We start from the raw sequence: 26,753 nt of genomic DNA, 5'->3' as shown, positions 1-26,753 counted from the left end.
TATATGTATATATATATACATCTATATATATATATATATATATATATATATATATATAAATATATATATATATATATATATATATATATATATATATATATATATATATATATATATATATATGAAAACCATGGAACAGTCAATAAGAATTCTATTCTAACTGTGCAATGACTTGCAAACCGTCTACAGTGGTTTATGACATACACATGACATAAACTCAACTACACACTAATTTACATCTAGGTACACTTAAATACCATACACCCTACTCACATTTCATTCAAAGCGAATAACAACTGCATCGTACAACAATGAGCGTATCGTATTAAAAAAAGACTTCAACGTAAGTGACAATAAACATTTAAACAGTGTCTGTTTGCTGACAACAGAGTTTATTTTCGTTCAGTGACAATAAAGCAAATACGGCGAAATAGCTGTTTCGCTTTCAATCAGCTTTTGCCCAACATTTCCGCGAATCGATACGGTCTGGTATAAATAGCTTTCGTAACATTCACCAACATATACAACTTGGGTGTTGGTCAGGACACTAAGCTCTAAATGACAGAGCGGGTTTCCAATGAATTCATTTTATAATTGTTAATGGTTTTCAAATGTTAAAATGAAAAATAATAATTAAGACAAGCGTGGACATGGCAGAATATACACAGTAAGTTCTGAAAAAATGTGACAAAGTTGGTTGCCATTCAAATAATTTTACAATGGTCAGTGGTTTTCTAATAGTAAAATGGAAAATAATAAGCAAACTATACATAGGAAATTCTACCAAAATGTGTGACAAAGTGGGTTTCCAATCAAGTAATTTTATAATGGCCACTGATTTTCACATATTAAAATAAATAAAGATAAGACAAACATGGGCATAGCAGAGTATATATAAAAAGCTCAACAAACGTGTTACAAAGTCGGTTTCCAACTGAATAACTTTATGATAGTAAAATTTTTTCAAATATTTAAACAGAAAAGAATTAGACAAACGTGGACACAGAAGAATATACATAAATAACACTGAAAAATGTGTGACAAAGTCGGTTTCCAATCAAATAATTTCATAATTTTCAAATGCTGAAAGGGGGTTTATAATGGTCAATGGTTTTCAAAATATTAAAATATAAAAATATTAAAATATAAAAAAAGAAGACAAATGCTTCAATAGTAGATTATACATAACAAATCCTATAAAAATGCGACATAAACTGACTTATTATTCTACAAATGGAGATCTCTCTCGAGATGACAAATGACAAAGGAGACGGCCATAGCTCAAGGACTACATAACCTCCCCCTCTCTCTCTCTCTCTCTCTCTCTCTCTCTCTCTCTCTCTCTCTCTCTCTCTCTCTCTCTCTCTCTCTATAAGTTCAAGGCCCCCATTCCGCAAGTCTAGCTTCGTCCTAGCAGTGACGTGCTACTGCTGCTGCCGACGTTCATGTAATCTATGGAGTGTGCTTTCAAGTGGCAGGAGAGGAGTTCTGTCCTCTATACTCCTTGTAGTTTTAAGGAGGAGGCTGAGGTGGGGGGGGGGGGGGGTTGGGGGTTGGGGCAAGTCAGATCGAAGGGAAGAGGAGGAGGAGGAGGAGGAGAGGAGGAGGAGGAGGAGGAGGAGGAGGAGGAGGAGGAGGAGGAGGAGGAGGAGGAGGTGCAAGGGAAGAAGGGGAGGAAGACGTGACGGCATCGGTCTGTTTTGGTTACCTCTTTTGTCTCGTTTTAGTTAGGTTAGTTTGTCATCCACTGTTTTTTAAGGGGATTATAAACAAAGACGTGTGAATTTGAAAAAAACTAACAAAAGGTGGACCTCCTGGTTAGCAACAAGTGAACAAATTTAGGGAGATATAGGAATGCACCTTTAGAGGAAAAAGACATTTCGAGGGGGAAGATTGCTGAACTTAGGCAGAGGTTTGCGGCCTTCGAATGCTCCTTTTATAAATGGAAAGCAGAATTCCAAACTCATTTAGCTTCCCTGCTTTTCGAAAAAAAAAGCTTTCGTAACGACATAATTTACCGGAAGTTTTCCAGTGATTATCACCTGGACTGCATCTGTAAGATGATTTTATTTCTATGTCATCCTCGACAAAACGAAAAATGAAGTAAAAACAAAATGAAAAAAAAAACTTCGATATGATGTTCCTTTTCAAGTGAATCTTTAACATGGTTTTTTTATGTCGTCACCGACAAAATAAAAAATGAAATAAAACGAAAATTTTAAAATCCCGATAAGACTTTTCATAATACAAATACTTGAAATACCTGAAATCAATCCAAATATGTAACTATACCTAACTATAAAATATTGAAAAGCGAACTATAAAAAAAAAGCAAGGAAACCTGACGAAAGAGAGGTCAAGTTCAGCATAAATTCTAAAGAAGTGAATGGAATCAGATTCAACAATCTTCCCTAGAGATCTCATAGGAAGATAAATCTCAATCCTCACAAAACAATATGGAAGAGGGAAGAAAGTTTTAAAGTGATTAATTTTACCTGAAAGACAAGCCAGTGTGGCTTAATTTTCGTTTCAGCATGGAAAAGGTGAAAAATGAAGTAAAAAAAAAGGTGTAAAAACCTCAATAAGGTTTTTTCGTTTCAATACAAATATCCCTTTTAAATGTACAAACTTGAATTCAGTCATTGAAATATACAAATGCTATAACTATTATTATTATTATTATTATTATTATTATTATTATTATTATTATTATTATTATTATTCAGAAGACGAACCTAATTCATATGGAACAAGCCACAGGGGCCACTGACTTGAAATTCAAGTTTCCAAAGAATATGGTGCTCATTAGGAAAAAGTAACAGAAGGTAATGAGAAATATAGAAAGAAGAGATCACTTATTAAAAAAGAAAAAATAAATAAACAAATTAATAAACATACATATAAAAACGTAAGTAAATCTTAAATGACAAAAGCAATGATCAAATTAAATGTTAATTAAAATGTGGGTATTTCAACTTAACAGGTGAACGTTTACATATTTTCAACTTCAAAAGGAAGTCTGGATTTGCCTGTTGAAAGAAAATGTATCCGGTACGAATAGAAATGATTATTCTAATGCATCTCTCCTTTGCACTCATATGGACGTAAACTTGGTTTTTCCGTCTTCAAAGACGCCAATATCTACGGTCGCTGAACCCAAAAAGGCACCGTGTCGTAAATATGAACGAGATAAGATTCCAATATTTTCGTTCCGTCGCCCCCTCCCCCTTCTCTCTCCCTCTCTCTCTCTCTCTCTCTCATGACCCATGCTACTGACCTTTGTGCTCTCTCTCTCTTGAGACATGCTACTGACCTCTCTCTCTCTCTCTCTCTCTCTCTCTCTCTCTCTTGAGACATGCTACTGACTCTCTCTCTCTCTCTCTCTCTCTCATGCTACTGACCTTCTGCTTCTCTCTCTCTCTCTCTCTCTCTCTCTCTCTCTCTCCTCTGTCTCTCTCTCTCTCTTCCCCCCCAACCCAAAATGTTACAGACCGTCGCGTTCAACGATCAATGATTGAGTCAACAAAGAGCAAAGCCTATTTCTATCTTCATATTGGCTGCATCCAAATTATTCTTACACAAAACAATCAACTTAATTTGAAGAACGACAAAAACGACATTTATTATAAGCGTATAGATGAAAACAATTCCCACCTCTCTCTCTCTCTCTCTCTCTCTGTGTGTGTGTGTGTGTGTGTGTGTGTGTGTGTGTGTGTGTGTGTGTGTGTGTGTGTGGGGCAAGGGGTTTATATAAAGTTATACTAGTAACAGAAAGGTGGGGCTAAATCAGCACTAAATAATTCTCATAGATGACAAATATACTGGTGTAGTTAATTTCACAAGTACAAACATAAGAAGGCTAGTACAAACAATGCGTTATGGACACCAACGTTACCGAGTAAATAACTGTTATTTACATGATAAATGTATTCTTAACTTGAAATATGACACATAAGTCACGGATAGGGGTTGGAGTCTACTGTAAGAGAAATTGTACTCAGTTTACGTAATTCAGTTTGTGGAAGGGGGTTAATATATTTGACACGTATCCAAAAATAGTCTAGAATTTCCAGAAGGATGATAGAACTTATTATTATTATTATTATTATTATTATTATTATTATTATTGAACCCTATTCATATGGAACAAGCCCACAGGGGCCACTAACTTGAAATTAAAGATTCCATACAATATGGTGTTTAGACAAATATCACAATATTATTATTATTATATTATTCAGAAGATGAAAGAGAGAGAGAGAGAGAGAGAGAGAGAGAGAGAGAGAGAGAGAGAGAGAGAGAGAGAGAGAGACCTTAGCAAACTACAGTAAATCTCCACCATAACAAAGAATATGATTGAAACAACTCTACGGACACTCCACGCCAAATTTAACACTAGATTTACTAGTTTGTTAAATTGGTAGAAACAGAGTAGAGAGTTTGAACTAGTGCCATGTTCTGTCGTTTGAAACGACCAAGTCCAATGAATAATGGATCAGTGGCTTACTGACCTGAAACAGCACAGGATATCATATCTATGATTTCAAGAACGAACATATATCGATGACATCTATTTCGGCCACAGGGGACGGCCTTTGGTAAACCTCAACAATTCTATTTGAACAGAAGGTACATTTACAGAAATTTATATCCAATGTTATGGGGCTGAGTACACGTATTCAGACCTGTTTCTAAGACACACTAAGAACTAAACGCTTATTAGTTACTAAGTTAGCATCAGTCATGGCCTACATTATAAGACATGTTTCTAAGACATACCAAGGATAAAGACTTATTAGTTACTAAATTAACATCGGTCATGACCTCCACGACGTGAGTGGCTGGAAGATAGACCACTCGAGCTGTCTAGGGTCTCGAACGAGAGAGAGAGAGAGAGAGAGAGAGAGAGAGAGAGAGAGAGAGAGAGAGAGAGAGAGAGAGAGAGCCAGACGCCGGTTATCGAACTGTGGCGAATACAATGGGATCCCAAGGTCGACGCTTTCTCTTCTCAGTCATGTGGGTTTTATTGAATGCGAGAATAAAGAAAGAATAGTCTACACTTCCCAACACTCACATTTCGTTATACAATGAATTTACGAATACGTCACATTCCCAAACGCTACCAGAGGTAACACGAAATCCAGTATCATAAATTAATATAATTAATACAATTCTGTAAATACTTTCTGTCGTATTAAACAATTATAAAAGTAAAGGGTGATCACTCTATCCTTAATTTGCCGCATTAATATCTTAGCAGAAGGCCCAATTCAAAAACAACTAAAAGACAATAGGAAATGCTCAAAATCTTGTTTTTCAGACCTGTACCAAGTGATGAGACATAAAATTTCTTTTAAACAATATTTCTCTGCAGTATTTTAACCCATTTTTCTAGGTAAAAACTGCAGTACATTATACGAAACAAGTTCTATGATTGCTGATTTATTTTTAGCGCTATCAATATAACTTCCAAATTATAAAATGGGTTGTCAGTTCGTTAATAAAAAGCAAATTAAAAAAAATTTATTATTTAACGTAAAATAGGTTTAAGACAATTGAAAAAAAAATATATAAAATGACTCACAGTAGGGTCAGTGATAAGATCCAGAATTGAATAATAATAATAACAATAATAATAATAATAATAATAATAAAAATACCTTAGTTTTACCAGACCACTGAGCTGATTAACAGCTCTCCTAGGGCTGGCCCGAAGGATTAGACTTATTTTACGTGGCTAAGAACCAATTGGTTACTAGCAACGGGACCTAATAATTGTGGAATCCGAACCAATAGCGAGAAATGAATTTCTATCACCAGAAATAAATTCCTCTAACTCTTCATCAGCCGGCCGCGGAATGAACTCCGGCCCATCAAATGACAGTCCGAAGCTCAACCGACTAGCCAAAAAGGGCTAATAATAATGATGATAATAATAATGTCTTGTACAACTAAAAAAAATAAGGACATGATATTCGGTACTGAACTATGAAAGAAAGTATCTGGTCTCATTATTAAACGAAGCTGGCCAATGCTATCAAGCGTAAACGTAGTACCAATAATAATAATAATAATAATAATAATAATAATAATAATAATAATAATAATAATAATAATTTAAACAAACATCATTTTGTGCAAACATAGATTCAGTAACAATTATGATACTGCATATTTAATGAAGAAAGTAAATTACACAAGTTTAATAATAATAATAATAATAATAATAATAATAATAATAATAATAATAATAATAATAATAATAATAATAATAATAATAATAATAATTTAAAACATCGTTTAGTACAAAGACAGACTCAGTAACAACGATGATGCAGAAAATTTAATGAAGAGATTAAACTACACAAGATTTCAATTACAAAATGGCACAAAAACTTGGGCAAGCAATTGAAAATGCAGCCAGGGGCATTCCAGAACCTGCATAACTCCCGTTTGCAGCAGAAATAGCTTTTCTTAAGAGTAAATAAATATAAATTGGATTCTTGCAACCAGAAATAGCTTTTCCTAAAAGAAAATAAATACAAATTGGATTCTTACAATCCGAAATAGCTTTTCCTAAAAGAAAATGAATACAAAATGGATCTTTGCATCCATAAATAGCTTTCCCTAAGAAATAAATGAATACAGAATGGATTTTTGCAACCAGAAATAGCTCCTCCTAAGAGATAAATAATTACAAAATGGATTCTCGCAACCAGAAATAGCTTTCCCTAAAAGAAAATAAATACAAATCGGATTCTTACAATCAGAAATAGCTTTTCTTAAGAGTAATTAAATATAAATTGGATTCTTGCAACCATAAATAGATTTTCCTCAGAGAAAATAAATACAAATTGGATTCTTACAATCAGAAATAGCTTTTCCTAAAAGAAATTAATCCAAAGAGGGTTTTTGCATCAAGAAATAGCTTTTCCTAAGTGATAAATAATTGCAAAATGGATTCTCGCAAACGGAAATAGCTTTTCCTTTTCCTAAATGGAAGTAAATGCAAACCGGATTCTTGCAACCAGAAATAGCTTTTCCTAGGAGATAAATAAACACAAAATGGATTTTTGCAACCAGAAATACGTTTTCCTGAAAAAAAAAATACAAAAAAGATATTTTTGCAATTAGAAATACCTTCCCTAAAAGAAAATAAATGCAAATTGGATTTTTACAACCAGAAATAGCTTTTCCTAAAAGAAAATACAAAATGGATTCTTGAGAAAGAACAGGAATTGTTTCACCCTCAAGTTAGAACTGCTGTGTTATATCTAAAGAATCACTATGAATAATAATAATAATAATAATAATAATAATAATAATAATAATGGAAGCGTTCATAATGATTCTACATCTAGTAATCAACGAGAATTTACGCGTAACTTCATTTCCCGTGCCTGACAGCGGCTGGATAAAAAAATAAAATAAAAAGGAAATGATAAAAATAACGAAAATGGGAACTAATCCCACCACCTGGGAAAAAAGGCAGGAAGGGAATATTACATTCCAGGCCAAGTAAGATTCCCATTCTTTTTCCTTCCCAACAGCCAACACTTCAAATGAACGACCGCTCAGACATGCACCTATGAATAACTAATAACCTCTGGAAATATCCCTTTCCCCAAAGCCTTACGCAACAACAACTAGGAGAAGGGGATAATGATTACTGTTATTATTTATTGAGAGAGGCAATTCAACCCTATGAAGAATCTAAGGGGAGGAAATAGGTTTTTTTCCTGATAATGTTGCCGCGTCTGTGATGTTCAACTTTTGGGGAAGAGATAAGATTCATGTGGTATGGATGTGTTTCCAAGAATTTCTTTCGTGTGTGTAGGGTTGGTGTGATACACACTCGCGCGTGTGCACACACACATATATATTATATACATACATGTATATATATATATATATATATATATATATATATATATATATATATATATATATATATATATATATATATATATATATATATATATTAATAACAGCGCCTCATCTAAACAGGATGGTATCTAGAGATGAGGACAGAAAGTCCTTGAAGGCTTGTAACTTTTGAATAAAACTCTCCACAAGATACCACCCTGTTTAAATGAGGCCCTGTTATTAATTGTATTAATGGACAGAACGATTGTGCAAGTGATGAAGTTATATATATATATATATATATATATATATATATATATATATATATATATATATATATATACTATATATATATTATAAATATTCTGCAAATGTGTTCGCCCTCTATGCATTTTTATTGTAGGAATATCATTCTAACAAAGACGAGAAGGCGTCTTTTTATCGGCAGGGGTAGTGCTGGGTATTCCAAAAAATAACATCTTTGCAGCATTAGGGACCTAACCCACAGAGAGGGTTTTCACCCAGTAACCTCTAGTAAAGGTGGTCTTAAGCTGCTTTCTGCTTTGTCCTATGCATTCGGCGATGTCTTTGTCAAATTTTCAGACTGCCCGGGGCACAGGGTATGGACGCTCCCAACCGCCTTGTTTTGACTGAAGAAGGTCAGAGAGAAATTCGCCAGCGTGCGAGAGACACGTGTCGTGTGTACTAACTTCTTGTACTTGTCCTCTTACTGTTTTCATTGCTAGTAGTGAATTGGGAAGACGGCCAGTTTCAAGACTTCTGATCGTCCGGTGTATGCGCAAACAACCTTCGTTCACGGTAAGTTTGAAATTTGCCAAAGTTTCGTAGATTCGCTGGTATCTCTGTCTGTATTTCCATTTCTTTGTTTTCCCTCTTCGCCACCATCTACAATAACCCGTGTACACAATTTACCTTTATGAAGTCTAGATTAAGAATAATTTATGTTGCTTAGCGACACTCAACTATTCCCGTGAAGTAACTAGGAATTAGGGAAGGTTAAATAAGTAACTAGGAATTAGGGAAGGTTAAATAAGTAATTTTCAGCATTTAGGCAGCCTTGTGTCTCGATCCCATTGTTCGGAAGAGGAATAGCCTTTACCAGTAGTAAATTGCGTACACTATAATCCGTTGTATTAAAACCTTATTGAAGCCAAGGGAAAACTGACTGCGTCCGAAGTGGGGCGATTGTTCAGGAAATTTCCTCGCTAACTACATAGTCTTTCTGTCGGGTTTTTCTTCTCGACTGGCGACCTTACCCAATTAATTTCTGTCTGTCTTTGAGGTTAATTTTTAGCTTTAAATGACAGATTACGTGTGTTCTTGGCACTCAGGGCCTCATAAATTACGTTAATTAAGTAATAAACTCATCAGCCAAGCCCCTACATGTAACAATATATATACCGCCTTCTCTTAGACAAACATTCTCCGATCACCTGCTGCCAGAGGAAAGAAGGATGTATCTTCTTCCTGTCACTCACCAGAATGACGAGAGGAAAGGAATTGGCAGAATATTTATCGTAGGCTGATATTTCATTGCAACTATAACTTATTCATTCCTATGACACTGAGTATCCAGTAAGCTTCATAAGTTGCGTATGTCAGCTAAGCATTAAACAGCTTTGTATTTCATTGCGTAAGTTTTTCTTTAAAAACAAATCAGCAGATCTGACTGCCAAGGTCACCGAAGCAGAGTTAAATGGTTCTGCCAGCGTTTGATGCTTGAGACGGAATAAAAATAACTGAAAGTTACTCACTTCTTTACCTATTAAAAATTTATTTATCTTTCTTTCTTTTCGAGAAAGTTTTGGAGTTTGTAACTGCCGTTTCATTCCATTCCAATTTATAACATTGTTGTAAGAATGTTAAATGGATGCGAGTAATGAACAAAATAACAGTTTTATGTACGTGCGAGTGTTAATGATTCAAAAGTGTAAATGAAGACGTTAGTGGACAGAGGCACTTGCTGAACTAGTGACTTACAGACAATGCTTCATTATTATTATTATTATTATTATTATTATTATTATTATTATTATTATTATTATTATTATTATTATTATTATTCAGAACATGAACCCTATTCATATGGAACAAACCACAGGGACCACTGACTTGAAATTCAGGCTTCCAAAGAATATTATGGTGTTCATTCGAAAGAAGCAACAGAAGGTAATGGGAAATACAGAATGAGGAGACCAGCTATTAAAAAATCCAGATAAATTAACAAATTAATACATAAATTAATAAAAATGTAAATAAATTATTAAAATGTGAGAATTGTATTAGAGTAGTGATGCACTGCATTTTCGCTTGAACTTCTCAAGTTCCAATTCCACAACATCTTCATGAAGGCTGTTCCACAATTAGCGAGAAGATAATCAAAGTTATATTAAGGTTATTAAATTTAAGCAATGAAAAAGCACACATAAGAAAAAAAACTGCTCTATAAACAATCTCATGCTAGCTTGAAATACAGTATACTGTAACGGACTGATTGATAGATTTATGGCCATTAAAACTGGCGTCGCAACACCTAGGTTATTGATGCTGTAAGGAAACTGAATATGAAGTTATAAAAAAATTGATTTAAAAGGAAAGTTTCATATAAAGAAACAATCATATATGTAAATGCATGTACACTTTATACACAAATACATTCACTGTACATGTATATGATCTAAATTTTGGTGATGAGGCCAGAGTCCACAATATAAATAAATAACTGTTCTGTAATACAGTCTTCCCAGAGAATCTTAACAAGGATAAAGTGTCCATCAGTACACCGTAACAAACAAAAACACTACTTTTATTTAAGGAAAAATAAAATATAATAAAAACTTATGAAATGTATTGAATAAATAAATAAATAAATAAACGTCCTCATCATTCAAGGGGAAAAAAACTAAATCCAACCTCGAAGATAGACCTTGGTTTCATTCAAACTGAACCTTTAAAAAAAAAACATTTTTCGTATAAATGTTTTGTTGATAAGAGTATGTGTTCATTACAGCCCGTGCAACTATTGCTGGGAAACAATTTAGACATGCAAACTCCCTCGTTCACGACATTACTTTGTCATGCATTGTAAAACAGCGGTGTAAAATGACACATTACGTTTTCATGCATCGCAAACAGTGGTGGGAATTACAGCGCAAAACCATTCACGCCTCTTTATTCACTCTTGTTAAGCATATAATTACTCTGCTGCAAAAGACTGTGCTGTTCATTCATGTTGAGGGCTATAAAGAATGGCTATAAAGAATGTCTCCTGACATTCACGTAAAGACTATGCTATTTATTCATGGCGTTGGTTATAACGAATGTTTCCTAACATTCACGTAAAGATTGTGTTACTCATTTATGGTGGTTATAAAGACTATTTCCTAACATTCAAGTAGGGTATATCTTGAGAATAGGCGATCCAGACGTTTTGTAATATTTGCGTATTACAAGGAAACTCTACGCAATGCTATTCTCTTTGTAATAATCTGTCATAAAAAAAAATATAGCCATTATCTAAAGACATAATTTGAAGGAGTTTAAGATACCATAATCTTAAAGCACCATCAAGACCTATAAATGTGTCTGTAATAATCTCTAAAATAAAAAAAATATAGTCAAAATTTAAAGGCACAATTTGAAGGAGTTTAAGATACCATAATCCTGAAGCACCATCAACACTGCGGTACTAAAAGCAATAATAATTCAAGGTGCGTGCCCAAGATTTCATTGGCACTACAGTGCCATTGGCGGTCCTGCTTTCACAGTACATTGTTATCCATTAAGAGATGCTAACGGCCTGGGGCCAATTAAGAACCCGGTCCTAAGGTCGAGTACCACCTCGTAAAGGAGAGTAGGACCCTTTGGGAAGGGATACTCGCCCTAAATGGGGGAGTAATCTGTCCACTTCGGGTTTAACGGCGATCACTACTGCATGTGTGAGACGCCGAGAATTCAACAATAACGTCTTCGCTGTTCAGCTTGGCGTGAAAGTAACCAGTCAGCAGCATTAGACACTGCACTGCTGCTGTTAAAAGAAGATGAGTTAACGGAAAACAGTAGTCTAAGGATTCTGCTACTTTCAAAAGTTGCTGAGTTAACGAAGAACATTAGTCTAAGGATTTCTGCTACTTTCAAAAGATGCTGAGTTAACGGAAAACATTAGTCTAAGGATTTCTGCTACTTTCAAAAGATGCTGATTTAACGGAAAACATTAGTCTAAGGATTTATGCTACTTTTAAAAGATGCTGAGTTAACGGAAAACATTAGTCTAAGGATTTCTGCTGCTTTTAAAAGATGCTGAGTTAAAGGAGAACATTAGTCTAAGGATTTCTGCTGCTTTTAGAGGTTGCTGAGTTAAAGGAGAACATTAGTCTAAGGATTTTTGCTGCTTTTAAAAGATGCTGAATTAACGGAAAACATTAGCCTATGGATTTCTGCTGCTTTTAAACGATGCTGAGTTAAAGGAGAACACTAGTCTAAGGATTTCTGCTGCTTTTAAAAGATGCTGAATTCACGGAAAACATAATTATAAGGATTTCTGCTGCTTTTAAAAGTTGCTGAGTTAACGGAAAACAGTAGTCTGAGGATTTCTGCTGCTTTTAAAAGATGCCGAGTTAACGAAGATCATTAGTCTAGGGATTTTGTAGGAGAATGAATGAGGTAAGAAATGTACGAGAGTGGATATGTTGTCGGGAGACAAGTCTGGATGCGTTTGCTTACCTGATTGCGACAGTGATCTGTTTGTGAGGAAACAGGGTTAGGTGGATGGTAGCTCTTGTGAAATAAGTGTTGTAAATCTATGCATCGCTTTAATGTTTACATGACGAGAATTCCGGTCATTATGTACTCTATATATGTAGCCTACACTCGGCAAGAAAAGTGAGGATACAGTTTTCATTAGATTTCGTTCATCGAATTTTAATTGTTTTCTTACAGAAAACACATAATCTCGGTAAATTTACTCTAGAATATGAAAATACAATGCAAATTATATCATATATGCTAAATATGCAAAACAAAAACGTTCAGATACTTAAAAACTCCATGCATGTCCGAAGTAATCAGAATTTCTCAGATGACTTCGTTTATAGAGATCTAAAAGATAGTGTATGGATATCTCGGTGTAGTACTGTTTATCAGAACGGCAATATTTACTCGTTTTCCGTTATGAACAGGCTTATTATTGCATCATCATACGAGGTAATGATAATTTCTTTAATTTTTACAGATTCATATTTGTACATCACGGTGTTAAAGGTCAGCTGGAATTAATGGCAGTAAATGTTGTGACAGCTAGGGCAGGTTGACCCACCCTATTTAAATCCGTAAGAGCGTTCTCTATGATGTGCGGAGTACCGGGATAACTTCGGCGGGAAAACACAAGTAACTGGATGTTTCTTAACGTTGCCATAGTCTCTCTCTCTCTCTCTCTCTCTCTCTCTCTCTCTCTCTCTCTCTCTCTCTCATTGCTAAAACATACTGTACAAATATAGTATCGCTCAATCTCTAAAAAGAAAAAATAATGACATGAGTAGCTCTACATGTAGGCCTAGGCTTACACAACAGCAACTCTCTCTCTCTCTCTCTCTCTCTCATTGCTAAAACATACTATACAAATATAGTATCGCTCAATCTCTAAAAGAAAAAAATAATGAAATGAGTAGCTCTACATATAGGCCTAGGCTTACACAACAGCAACTCTCTCTCTCTCTCTCTCTCTCTCTCTCTCTCTCTCTCTCTCACCATAACATTGCATTCGTTCCTTTATTGTTCCCCAAGTTTTTCGTTGGACATTGCTCAAATTTAACTCTTGATTTCATTATGGAAGATCGCGTTTCCGATTATGCAAGCATTCCGTTCATTGTGGTGTCATAAATTCATATGTGCAAGGTTACTTCGTAGGTTATGTGGAAAAATGTTTATTTTGCTCAGAACTGTCGCTGCAAATTACAACTTGAACGAATACTGTACAGCTTACTACTGCATTTAAGTATCAATGATTTCAGAACCGTAGAATATGATTGAAAGTTATAGGAGGTCAAGCAAGAAACAAACACAATAAGACTGAAGCTCCTCCCCTTTCTAAAGTTGCCAGATGTCTCATTATTTAGCACTGTATGTCCGAAGATTTAAAAAAACTGTATCCTCACTTTTCTTGCCGAGTGTACCTTATGCTTAAAAAAATATCACAGGAGATGCACGTGACTTCAGTGTAAAAGCGAATCCCATTGTCTGGGCATACACACAGACAAACGAAAAGGAAATAGGTGGCAAAAGCATTCCATTGAAAAAAAAAAAAAAAAAAAAAAAATTGTGGCCAGACGATGCGTTAATAAACGTGAAAGCGCTTGGTACTGAACTTCTGCCTGTCATTTTCCTGTGGGATTCGCTTATATGTACATTATCCGTGTAGACACCCCAGGATTATGTATGTAATCAACGGATAGGTTTGCATAAAAGCAAATGGGTGTTACAGACTAATACACACACAAACAAAGCCACTCCAACATCTAAAAACATAACAGACGCCTCACACGTCTCGAACTGTCGACCTAACTGCTCAACATCTCCTCACTGCTGGGAGAAATTGAGCTGGTGACTGGTACAATACATGCATACGCTACTGGGGTCTAAGCGATATCAGGCAGGGCGGCCGATCGAGACTACGGTCTACCCCAAAGCCAAATCAAAGTCCTTCAAAGAAGGCATCGTGCTAACCCCATACAAAAATGGGAAAAAAGCACGTTAAAAGAAGGAGATATAAACATATATACATATATATATATATACCTACACATTCAAAGACATACTACTATGCCCCATAATTACATAATCCTCTTTTCAATCAAATTAAGGCAACGCAGCATCAGGAATAATACATCAAACATTAAGCGTGAGCCACTTCTCTACCCCAAGGTAATAAGATAACCAATACATACCCAGCTGAAATTCAGACTGAAACCGAAGTAGTAAGTTAAAAATCTATATCAGGGGACCCTGAACATGTCCCACAATAAAATATGCAATTGGGAAGAGTCAGTGGCACCCTCAAATGAATGACGGAATTTCATGAATTCTCTCTGCGAAGTCGGACGTCGTGTGTAGACATTCGGACGACTTGATCCGATTTTCGTAACTGCATCTTAATTACATCTTGAAATGTGTGTTCGAAACTGCAGGATTACTGAGGGAATTTATACCATAAGAGGGAATGTGTATACTCTTCTTGAGTTTCATTCCACCGATATATCTTCACCCATGTAATTCAGAGAGAGAGAGAGAGAGAGAGAGAGAGAGAGAGAGAGAGAGAGAGAGAGAGAGAGAGATTACGACCACCATTTAACTCAACCTGCTTGATCACAGGTCTTCAGTTTAATGAGACCTGCGTCCAACGGAGGGGTCTAATTTTCCGAAATCATTACTAACATTATTATTCCTATTATCCTGATCATTACTAAATATGTATAAACATTTATATGACTCTGTCTTAAAAGGTCATTAACCTGACTTGGAAATAATTCTGAAAGCACTGGAGATTAAAACACGTAACGAAAAATGAGTGGCAAAGCATTCCATTGACTGTTGACATCAAGAACAGTGGATAAAACAGCTGTCATTTTTCTTTGTTTCTCAATGTTCCCATTCAATCAGCTGTACACTACATTACATGAAGAATAATTGCAAGTTCGTGATAAACTGTGTTAGCATTAAGAAAAATAAAATTCTCGAATGAAAGTTCATGATAAACCTTCTTGAATTACTTAATAAAATCCTAAAATACGAATTCTGAGAGTAATGCATTTCAACCTAATTATTCCTCCACAAGTAATGCAATAACCACATTTGCCACTGTGCAATCTACCTTGTATAATTAGCCCCACAAAGAATTTGCGGTTTACAGATTAATTTTGAGAAAAATGGTAATTACAGTGAGTTGGAAAATATTTACATCAGGCAGTTACCAAGATGTTTACAACTTGAGTCCAACAAGAATGGAGAAAGACCACATCGCAATAGTCCACTTTACGAACAGTATATAAATTTATTGGGAATAAAAAACAGTAAAAAAAAAATATGACACTCATACTTGAAATAAGATAGACCTCAATTAGAACAAAACCAATTTAAAGGACAATGACTACAAAGGAACGTCAACAAGCAATGATATGCATATAAAACGAAGGATATCCCTTACTACAAACATTGACGGAGTCAAAACAAGAAGTGATTCTAAATCATAAGAAATGTATCATAGACAAGTAAAGTTTCTGAAAACTTGAAAACTGCAGTGTGAAATTTTCATGCTTACTTATGGAAAATGTAAATAGAAAACGTAAGTCAGAGAAAACAAGAAGGCAGGAGTGGAACACATTCCAGGAAAACTACAAGACCGAGAGCTATTCACTCTTATAAATATTACGAAGTGAGAGTGCTAAAATCGAATCCATTTGCTGATGCGAAGTCCTTATGAACTGAGACACATTTCATAAAACTTATTTAAGAAGAAAACAACGTTAATAAAAGTTCAATAATCGCATGAAGTTTATAAGGTTTTGACGAATGAATTAAGCTGCATTCTTCTTTTATATTATATGAAACCGCATCGTGCTAAAACACGTGAAGGCAGTTCTGTGGCATTTTGCAGCATTCATCATCTTGTGTCATTTGAAGATGTCACGCCAACCTCCTTTCTACGCATAATTCTTCAACTATGTATTACTATTATCACAACCACTACTACTGCTACTCACAATGCTAATAATAAAAGTAATATCAGTCCTTAATAATATTAATTACAATAATAATTTCCAAGGCAACGCCACTGGAACAGCATTACCACTACTCCATCTATAATAATAATAATAATAATAATAATAATAATAATAATAATAATAATAATAATATTCATTATATACAGACATTTAATCAAACTGAACGCTACTGAAGGTTTAAGGCAGCGAAAAGAACTACAAAATTTACAGAAATATGGAATATCCAAATGAATAAAAATATACAACTGTAGGATTACTGAGGGAATTTATACCATAAGAATGAATGTGTATACTCTTCTTGAGTTTCATTCCACCGATATATCTTCACCCATGTAATTCAGAGAGAGAGAGAGAGAGAGAGAGAGAGAGAGAGAGAGAGAGAGAGAGAGAGAGAGAGAGAGAGAGAGAGAAATTAAGACCACCATTTAACTAAACTTGCTTGATCACAGGTCTTCAGTTTAATGGAACCTGCGTCCAACGGAGGGGTCTAATTTTCCGAAGTCATTACTAACATTATTATTCCTATTATCCTGATCATCACTAAATATGTATAAACATTTATATGACTCTATCTTAAAAGGTCATTAACCTGACTTAAGAATAATTCTGAAAGCACTGGAGATTAAAATACGTTACGAAAAATGATTGGCAAAGCATTCCACTGACTGCTTACACCAAGAACAGTGGATAAAACAGCTGTCATTTTTCTTTGTTTTCTAATGTTCCAATTCAATCAGCTGTACACTACATTACATGAAGAATAATTGCAAGTTCATGATAAACTGTGTTAGCATTAAGAAGAATAAAATTCTAGAATGCAAGTTCATGATAAACCTTCTTGAATTACTTAATAAAATCCTAAAATACGAATTCTGAGAGTAATCCATTTCAAGCTAATTATTTCTCCACAAGTAATGTAATAACACATTTGCCACTAAGCAATCTACCTTGTATAATTAGCGCAGATAGAATTTGCGGTTCACAGATTAATTTTGAGAAAAATGGTAATTACAGTGATGTGGAAAATATTAGCATCAGGCAGTTACCAAGATGTTTACAACTTGAGTCCAACAAGAATGGAGAAAGACCACATCGCAATTGTCCACTTTACCAACAGTACATACACTTATTCGGAATAAAAAACAGTAAAAAAATTTGACACATACTTGAAATAAGATAGACCTCAATTAAAACAAAACTAATTTAAAGGACAACACTACAAAAAAAAGTCAACAAGCAATAATATGCATCTAAAATGCAGGATATCCTTTATTACAGATCTTGACGGAATCAAAACCAGAAGTGATTCTAAATCATAAGAAATGTGATATCATGCACAAGTAAAATTTCTGAAAACTTGAAAACTGCAGTGTGAAATTTTCATGCTTACTTATGGAAAATGTGAATAGAAAACGTAAGTCAGAGAAAACGAGAAGACAGGAGTAGAACACATTCCAGGAAAACTACAAGACCGAGAGCTATTCACTCTTATAAATATTACGAAGTGAGAGTGCTAAAATCGAATCCATTTGCTGATGCGAAGTCCTTATGAACTGAGACACATTTCATAAAACTTATTTAAGAAGAAAACAACGTTAATAAAAGTTCAATAATCGCATGAAGTTTATAAGGTTTTGACGAATGAATTAAGCTGCATTCTTCTTTTATATTATATGAAACCGCATCGTGCTAAAACACGTGAAGGCAGTTCTGTGGCATTTTGCAGCATTCATCATCTTGTGTCATTTGAAGATGTCACGCCAACCTCCTTTCTACGCATAATTCTTCAACTATGTATTACTATTATCACAAGCACTACTACTGCTACTCATAATGCTAATAATAAAAGTAATATCAGTCCTTAATAATATTAATTACAATAATAATTTCCAAGGCAACACCACTGGAACAGCATTACCACTACTCCATCTATAATAATAATAATAATAATAATAATAATAATAATAATAATAATAATAATATAATAATAATATTCATTATATACAGACATTTAATCAAACTGAACGCTACTGAAGGTTTAAGGCAGCGAAAAGAACTACAAAATTTACAGAAATATGGAATATCCAAATGAATAAAAATATACAACTGTAGGATTACTGAGGGAATTTATACCATAAGAATGAATGTGTATACTCTTCTTGAGTTTCATTCCACCGATATATCTTCACCCATGTAATTCAGAGAGAGAGAGAGAGAGAGAGAGAGAGAGAGAGAGAGAGAGAGAGAGAGAGAGAGAGAGAGAGAGAGAAATTAAGACCACCATTTAACTAAACTTGCTTGATCACAGGTCTTCAGTTTAATGAGACCTGCGTCCAACGGAGGGGTCTAATTTTCCGAAGTCATTACTAACATTATTATTCCTATTATCCTGATCATTACTAAATATGTATAAACACTTATATGACTCTATCTTAAAGGTCATTAACCTGACTTAAGAATAATTCTGAAAGCACTGGAGATTAAAATACGTTACGAAAAATGATTGGCAAAGCATTCCACTGACTGTTTACATCAAGAACAGTGGATAAAACAGCTGTCATTTTTCTTTGTTTTCTAATGTTCCAATTCAATCAGCTGTACACTACATTACATGAAGAATAATTGCAAGTTCATGATAAACTGTGTTAGCATTAAGAAGAATAAAATTCTAGAATGCAAGTTCATGATAAACCTTCTTGAATTACTTAATAAAATCCTAAAATACGAATTCTGAGAGTAATCCATTTCAAGCTAATTATTTCTCCACAAGTAATGCAATAACACATTTGCCACTAAGCAATCTACCATGTATAATTAGCGCCAGATAGAATTTGCAGTTCACAGATTAATTTTGAGAAAAATGGTAATTACAGTTAGTTGGAAAATATTAGCATCAGGTAGTTACCAAGATGTTTACAACTTGAGTCCAACAAGAATGGAGAAAGACCACATCGCAATTGTCCACTTTACCAACAGTACATACACTTATTCGGAATAAAAAACAGTAAAAAAATTTGACACATACTTGAAATAAGATAGACCTCAATTAAAACAAAACTAATTTAAAGGACAATACTAAAAAAAAAAAACGTCAACAAGCAATAATATGCATCTAAAATGCAGGATATCCTTTATTACAAATCTTGACGGAGTCAAAACAAGAAGTGATTCTAAATCATAAGAAATGTGATATCTTGGACAAGTAAAATTTCTGAAAACTTGAAAACTGCAGTGTGAAATTTTCATGCTATTTATGGAAAATGTGAATAGGAAAACGTAAGTCAGAAAAAACGAGAAGACAGAAGTGGAACACATTCCAGGAAAACTACATCACCGAGAGCTATTCATTTCTTATAAATTTCCAGAATATTACGGAGTGAAAGGGTGCGAAAATCGAATCCATTTACTGATGCAAAGTCCTTATGAACTGAGATACATTTCATTATACTGATTTAAGAATAAAACAACGTTAATAAAAGTTCAATAATCGCATGAAGTTTATAAGGTTTTGACGAATGAATTAAGCTGCATTTTCTTCTATGTTATATAAAACCGCATCGTACTAAAACACGTGAAGGCAGTTCTGTGGCATTTTGCTACACTCGTCCTCCTGTGTCATTGGAAAATGTCACGCCAACCTTCTTTCTACGCATAATTCTTCAACTATATATTACTATTATCACAACCACTGCTACTGCTACTCATATTACTAATAATAAAAGTAATATCAGTCCTTAATAATATCAATTACAATAATAATTTTCAAAGCAACACCATTGGAATAGCATTACCACTACCCCTATAATAATAATAATAATAATAATAATAATAATAATAATAATAATAATAATAATAATAATAATAATAATAATAATAATAATAATATTCATTATATACAGACATTTAATCAAACTGAAAGCTACTAAAGGTTTACGGCAGAAAAAAATACAAAATTTACAGAAATAAGGAATATCCAAATGAATAAAAATATTATATCAGGATTTGCTCTAACCAAAACAACAAAATATATATAAATTCTTACTCGGTACTACAATAAAAATGGTATTTATGGACAAATAAAAGAAAAAGAAGCCAAAGAACAGTTTAGTAGTGAAGCAAATCCCTTATAACAGCATATTAATCTTTTTACTGTATCAAGTAGGTAAAAATGATCTTGCTACTGCTAAACACACTCACAACAACGTTGCGATCAACAGAAGTATATTCGTATAAATGTTGCTATAACATAATACATGAAAAGATGTAAGCATTTGAAAATGAGAGAGAGAGAGAGAGAGAGAGAGAGAGAGAGAGAGAGAGAGAGAGAGAGAGAAATTACACGATCAATCACAACTGATGTGTATAGTACAAAAGTTTAACTTAAATCTCATGGGTCCCGAAGATGAAAACATACGGTGACACCGAATAAGTAGAGAGGAAAAACGCGATTTTGCAATATAATTTGCCAAGTAACCGCTCGCTAGGAACTTCCTGACCATATACATATAAATAATTGGGTACGCGTGAAGCTATCTATGTATATACCTACTTTCGATATTCCATGAGGAATATCGAAGACATCCTAATTCCACTGCACATGATGATAACTTTTATTTTTGGAACAGAATGGAATATAGAGTTTAGGCCAAAGGCCAAACACTGGGGCCTATGAGGTCACTCAGCGCTGGAAAGGGAATTGAGAGTAAGTAGGTTGAAAGGTGTAACCGGAGGAAAACCTCGTAGTTGCACTATGAAGTAATAGTTAGGAGAGGGTGGATAGCAAGATAAAAAGAAAGATAATATGAATGGAGGTGCAGTAAAACGAATAAAAGGGGTTGCAGCTAGGGGCCGAAGGGACGTTGCAGAGAACTTTTACTAATGTCTACAGTGCACCCTATGAGGTGCACTGATGGCACTACCCCCCTACGGGAACTTTGATTTTTGAATAGAAACCGTAATGCTGACTCAAACAATCATCAAATATTCTAAGGGAATAAAACAAAAGGAATACAATGTATTATCTAACCTTCGCATTATCTGAATTTCTACACAAACTCTGCTTATTCCCAAAACCCATCGTTAGATAGATGTAGTGCTTACAGCCGGTATACAACGAGACACCTGTGGTACAGGGTAGCAAATTGCAGGGCGTAATTCACACCTGCGACAGCGAGTCTGTGCTGCTGTATCCCAAAGAAACATCTTTTCAAGCCTGCACTTGTTGCTTGTTGATGTTTAGTAACATTCAAACCATGGACTTGTCTGAGGTTACTCTCAACCTTTCCAACTCAATTCTGATTTTTTCCTCTGTTCATACACCGTGACAACCCCCCTCTCTCTCTCTCTCTCTCTCTCTCTCTCTCTCTCTCTCTCTCTCTCTCTCTCTCTCACAACAATACTTCGGAAAAAATAATCTTTCTAAGGAAAGACTCTGAAAAATTGGTGTCAGTATGGAAGCCAACCACTTCGTCAGATGATGGGGGTGGGGTGGTGGGTGGGAACAGAGTGATTAGGTGTAGACGTTGAAGAGGGGTGTCGAAGCCCCATTCTTTCGAGAAATTTAATTCCAACTTGGCGAGCGATGACCCATTAACTAAGCTTCTTGGCACGTCGTTTGATAACATCTAATTGCTTCCTGGAAGCTCTTTTGAGCTTGTAGAACCATATATTTATTTTATCACTAAAGTCGTTTCACCGAATATGGGGTGGCTCCAGAGAAAAACAACACTATGGTCACTGTTACATTCACAACTGGTACTTGAACTGTGGATGAATCCTGGCAGAAAACTTGCATAAAACTGAATAATTCAGTTATCTACACATAAGCCCCATCAGCAATAAGTTGAGATGCCCGATACACTCTGCGTTGTTCAAAGAACTTCATAAATATTAGGCCTTTTCTTAACAATACCTCTTTTCAAGCTATCTATCCAGCGCTTTCTTTCTGGGTCTTCCTCTTTTTGCCAGCCTATAACCTTCCGCTCTCTCCATATGACCAAAACATCTCAAAACAGTTTTGCGTATCTACACATGTCTTAGCCTTTTAGTTATTCCTACGTGACAAATAATGTACAATCCATTTATCTCAACAGCCCCAGATTTATTCTTCAATTCAGCAGCATTCTCTCTCTCTCTCTCTCTCTCTCTCTCTCTCTCTCAGATCTCTCTCTATATATATATATATATATATATATATATATATATATATATATATATATATATATATATATGTGTGTATTATATATTTACATATAACATATATATACATACAAACACACACACATATATATATGTGTTTATACAGTATATATTATATACACGCCATGCATGCGCCTCTCGGTACCTATATTATCATCACCAATGCTCTAACAAAAAAAATCTATCGCTGATAGGTCTGTGAAGTAAACAACCAACTTTTTTTTTTAAATCACAATTCCATCACACCGTGAAGAGCTTTTGCAAATAAAACTTTCATTAATAGTAAACGCAGAGCTATTACCAATTCCGTTTCCGTCTACAAAAGTTCTGCAGTGAAGTCAATATTATAGGTATTGCTATGATTACATTTCCATTATATATATATATATATATATATATATATATATATATATATATATATATAATATATACATATACTGTATATGTATATGTATTATATATAAATATATATATATACTGTATATGTAGAAATATATATACACACATATATATATATATACATATATATAGTATATATACAAAATACATATATGTACATACATACAGTATACATATAATAAATAAATTTATGAATATATAGGTATATATTTCTATAGCAATATTCCCATAAAAAGGTATAACATTTGACGAGGAGGTTAAACAGACTTTACAAATAAACAAAAATTTCAGATAATACAAACTTGCAAATTAACAGAGCTTTAAACTAAGTAAACGAGGTCTATGTGTCTCTAAGACACTAAGAAAAAACATTCCTCGATGAGACGTTTTCAGGACATCCTAAGGTCTCCAGGACTCCGGATATACGCTATACAGTACGAATTAATATTTCGAATAAAAAAATTTGAAGAGATTTTATATTATGAAATTTTATAACTAATGTCATTAAGAAAAAATATTTGTGCTTTAGCATACAACTTGTAATTTTTCGAATAAAACATTTTTTTGAGAAGTTTTATAATAAATTTCATTAACAAAAATACCTTTTTGCTTTAGTGTATGACATAAATATTTCGAATAAAAAAATTCAGAAGTTTTATAACTAATCTCATTAAGAAAAAAACAGTTTTGCTTTAATAAACAACTTTGTAATTTTTCAAATAAAAAATTTTAAAGAAATTTTATAAATAATTTTCATAAGGAAAAAAAAAGTTTTTTTGGTATAGTAAACAACCCAGCCACAACAAAATATATCATAACCAAGGGTAGCCCAAAACACGTCTACCCAAGAGTTATTACAAAAAGAGAAAAAGTTTGCTTAGTCAATAAAGCAGTTGCTTCTTAAACAGGCTGCTTAAAAATAAAGAAGACAATGAATAAAGAATTCCGAGCCATCTGAATTGAATTGAATATAAAATTTAGGCCAAAGGCCAAGCACTGGGACCTATAAGGTCATTCAGCACTGAAACGGAAATTGACAATAAAAGGTTTGCAAGGCGTAACAGGAGGAAAACCTCGCAGCTGCACTATGAGTCAATTGTTAGGAGAGAGTGGAAAGTAAGATGGAAGAAAGAGAATATGACAGGAGGTACAGTAATAGAAACGAAAGGGGTTGCAGCTAGGGGCCGAAGGGATGCTGCAAAGCACCTTAAGTAATGCCTATAGTGCACCCCACGAGGTGCACTGACGGCACTAACCCCCACCTCAACAGGGAAATCCGAGCTATCTGCAACAGCATTAAAAAAACCTTTTGAAGCGAGTTCTAGCCCTGTACATCATCAAACGTAAAAAAACCGGTTATTTGTATGGATATAAGAATAAAAATCAAATGAAAAATCTTGCTATTTAGGGGGAGGAACTATTTCGGTAAAATAAAAGTATTAAGATCTCGCTTTTCGAGATCAACAGGTTCTTTACAGAAAACAAGCAAATGGGCTGTAATGACTGACGAGAGGTGACAAACAAAGGAGGGAGGAGCAGAACAAAACGAAAAAGTTACCTTAAAATTAATTTATTTACAATAAAGTATATACACAATATACAGTGAGTCAGGTTCAATTTTAAAAACAAAATGAGCATTACTACAAATGAATTAATTACATAACAGTAGCAGCAATAATCAAAACCAAAGATAAATAAAAATAGAGTCAGTACAAAAATGAAAACAAACATTACTAAAAACAAATTAAACATTTAAGCAGTAAAATAAAATAACAGGCAGCATCATACATCAAAAACAAAAATAAATACAAAAGCAGCATACTACTTGTTACCAAAACAGCCTTTATATTAACATTCACAGACGAACTCAATAGAGTCGACGAAACAGCCCCCAAGCTGCTTAACAGGAACACTGCAGGACAACTCCGACAGAGTCGAAACGACAACCATCTCGTCCTCAAACACAGTGCTGACGTCCTCCTCCAGTACCGACGACCGCGACAGAGCCGACACGGCAACCATCTCGTCATCCAATAAACGTACTGACGTCCTCCTCCATCTACGACGACCATGACAGAGCCGACACGGCAACCATCTCGTCCTCAAAAAAATCTCCATTGCTCTGCTACCAGGACCTGACTAGCAGGTACGGATACCTGCTGCTGTTACTCCAGCTGGCTTACTGCTACCCTCAACCTGACTCGTTGCAAAAATACCTGACTTGTTGCTGTTACGAACCTGACTGACGAAGTCTGACGCCATCCATCAGACGTCAACTCGCCTTCAAGAAAAACAAAGAAAACAAAAGAGGCAACAATTTTGCTAAGGAACAATCGACAAACGATTGTTCCTAACACCTCCCCATTTAACAAAAAAAAAATTTAAAAAAAATTTTTTTTTTTTAAAAAAAAACTATTCCCCGATGCTAACACCCCCAGCCAAAACAGAACCAACCCTGGCCTAAGGTCGCCAATATTAAGATCTCGCTTTTCGAGATCAACAGGTTCTTTACAGAAAACAAGCAAATGGGCTGTAATGACTGACGAGAGGTGACAAACAAAGGAGGGAGGAGCAGAACAAAACGAAAATGTTACCTTAAAATTAATTTATTTACAATAAAGTATATACACAATATACAGTGAGTCAGGTTCAATTTTAAAACAAAATGAGCATTACTACAAATGAATTAATTACATAACAGTAGCAGCAATAATCAAAACCAAAGATAAATAAAATAGAGTCAGTACAAAAATGAAAACAAACATTACTAAAGAACAAATTAAACATTTAAGCAGTAAAATAAAATAACAGGCAGCATCATACATCAAAAACAAAAATAAATACAAAAGCAGCATACTACTTGTTACCAAAACAGCCCGAGTTATATTAACATTCACAGACGAACTCAATAGAGTCGACGAAACAGCCCCAAGCTGCTTAACAGGAACACTGCAGGACAACTCCGACAGAGTCGAAACGACAACCATCTCGTCCTCAAACACAGTGCTGACGTCCTCCTCCAGTACCGACGACCGCGACAGAGCCGACACGGCAACCATCTCGTCATCCAATAAACGTACTGACGTCCTCCTCCATCTACGACGACCATGACAGAGCCGACACGGCAACCATCTCGTCCTCAAAAACTCTCCATTGCTCTGCTACCAGGACCTGACTAGCAGGTACGGATACCTGCTGCTGCTACTCCAGCTGGCTTAAACCCTCAACCTGACTTTGCTGCTACGAACCTGACTTGTTGCTGTTACGAACCTGACTGACGAAGTCTGACGCCATCCATCAGACGTCAAAAACTCGCCAGCAAGAAAACAAAGAAAAAAAAAAGGCAAAATCTTGCTACTTAGGGGAATCGACAAACGATTGTTCCTAAAAAAAAGAAAACAGCTATTGCCAGCGATTCCATACAAATAGAACCATACAAACAGGAACCTCTTCAAAAGAGAAGCAATTAACTTCACTTTTTATATCTCGATAATT

The 26,753-nt window shown here is 34.6% G+C and overlaps 1 long non-coding RNA gene across 1 annotated transcript in view; it reads right to left on the bottom strand.

Moving 5' to 3' along the window:
* Window positions 1-26,753, bottom strand: part of LOC136845273 (uncharacterized) — a 1,150,073-nt gene that overhangs the window by 229,126 nt on the left and 894,194 nt on the right. The gene's annotated exons all lie outside the window — the stretch shown is intronic.

This window comes from Macrobrachium rosenbergii, chromosome 13, assembly GCF_040412425.1.
Source record: "Macrobrachium rosenbergii isolate ZJJX-2024 chromosome 13, ASM4041242v1, whole genome shotgun sequence".
In the NCBI taxonomy this organism is placed as follows: Eukaryota; Metazoa; Arthropoda; class Malacostraca; order Decapoda; family Palaemonidae; genus Macrobrachium; species Macrobrachium rosenbergii.
This window is presented reverse-complemented; position numbering and strand designations above follow the sequence as displayed.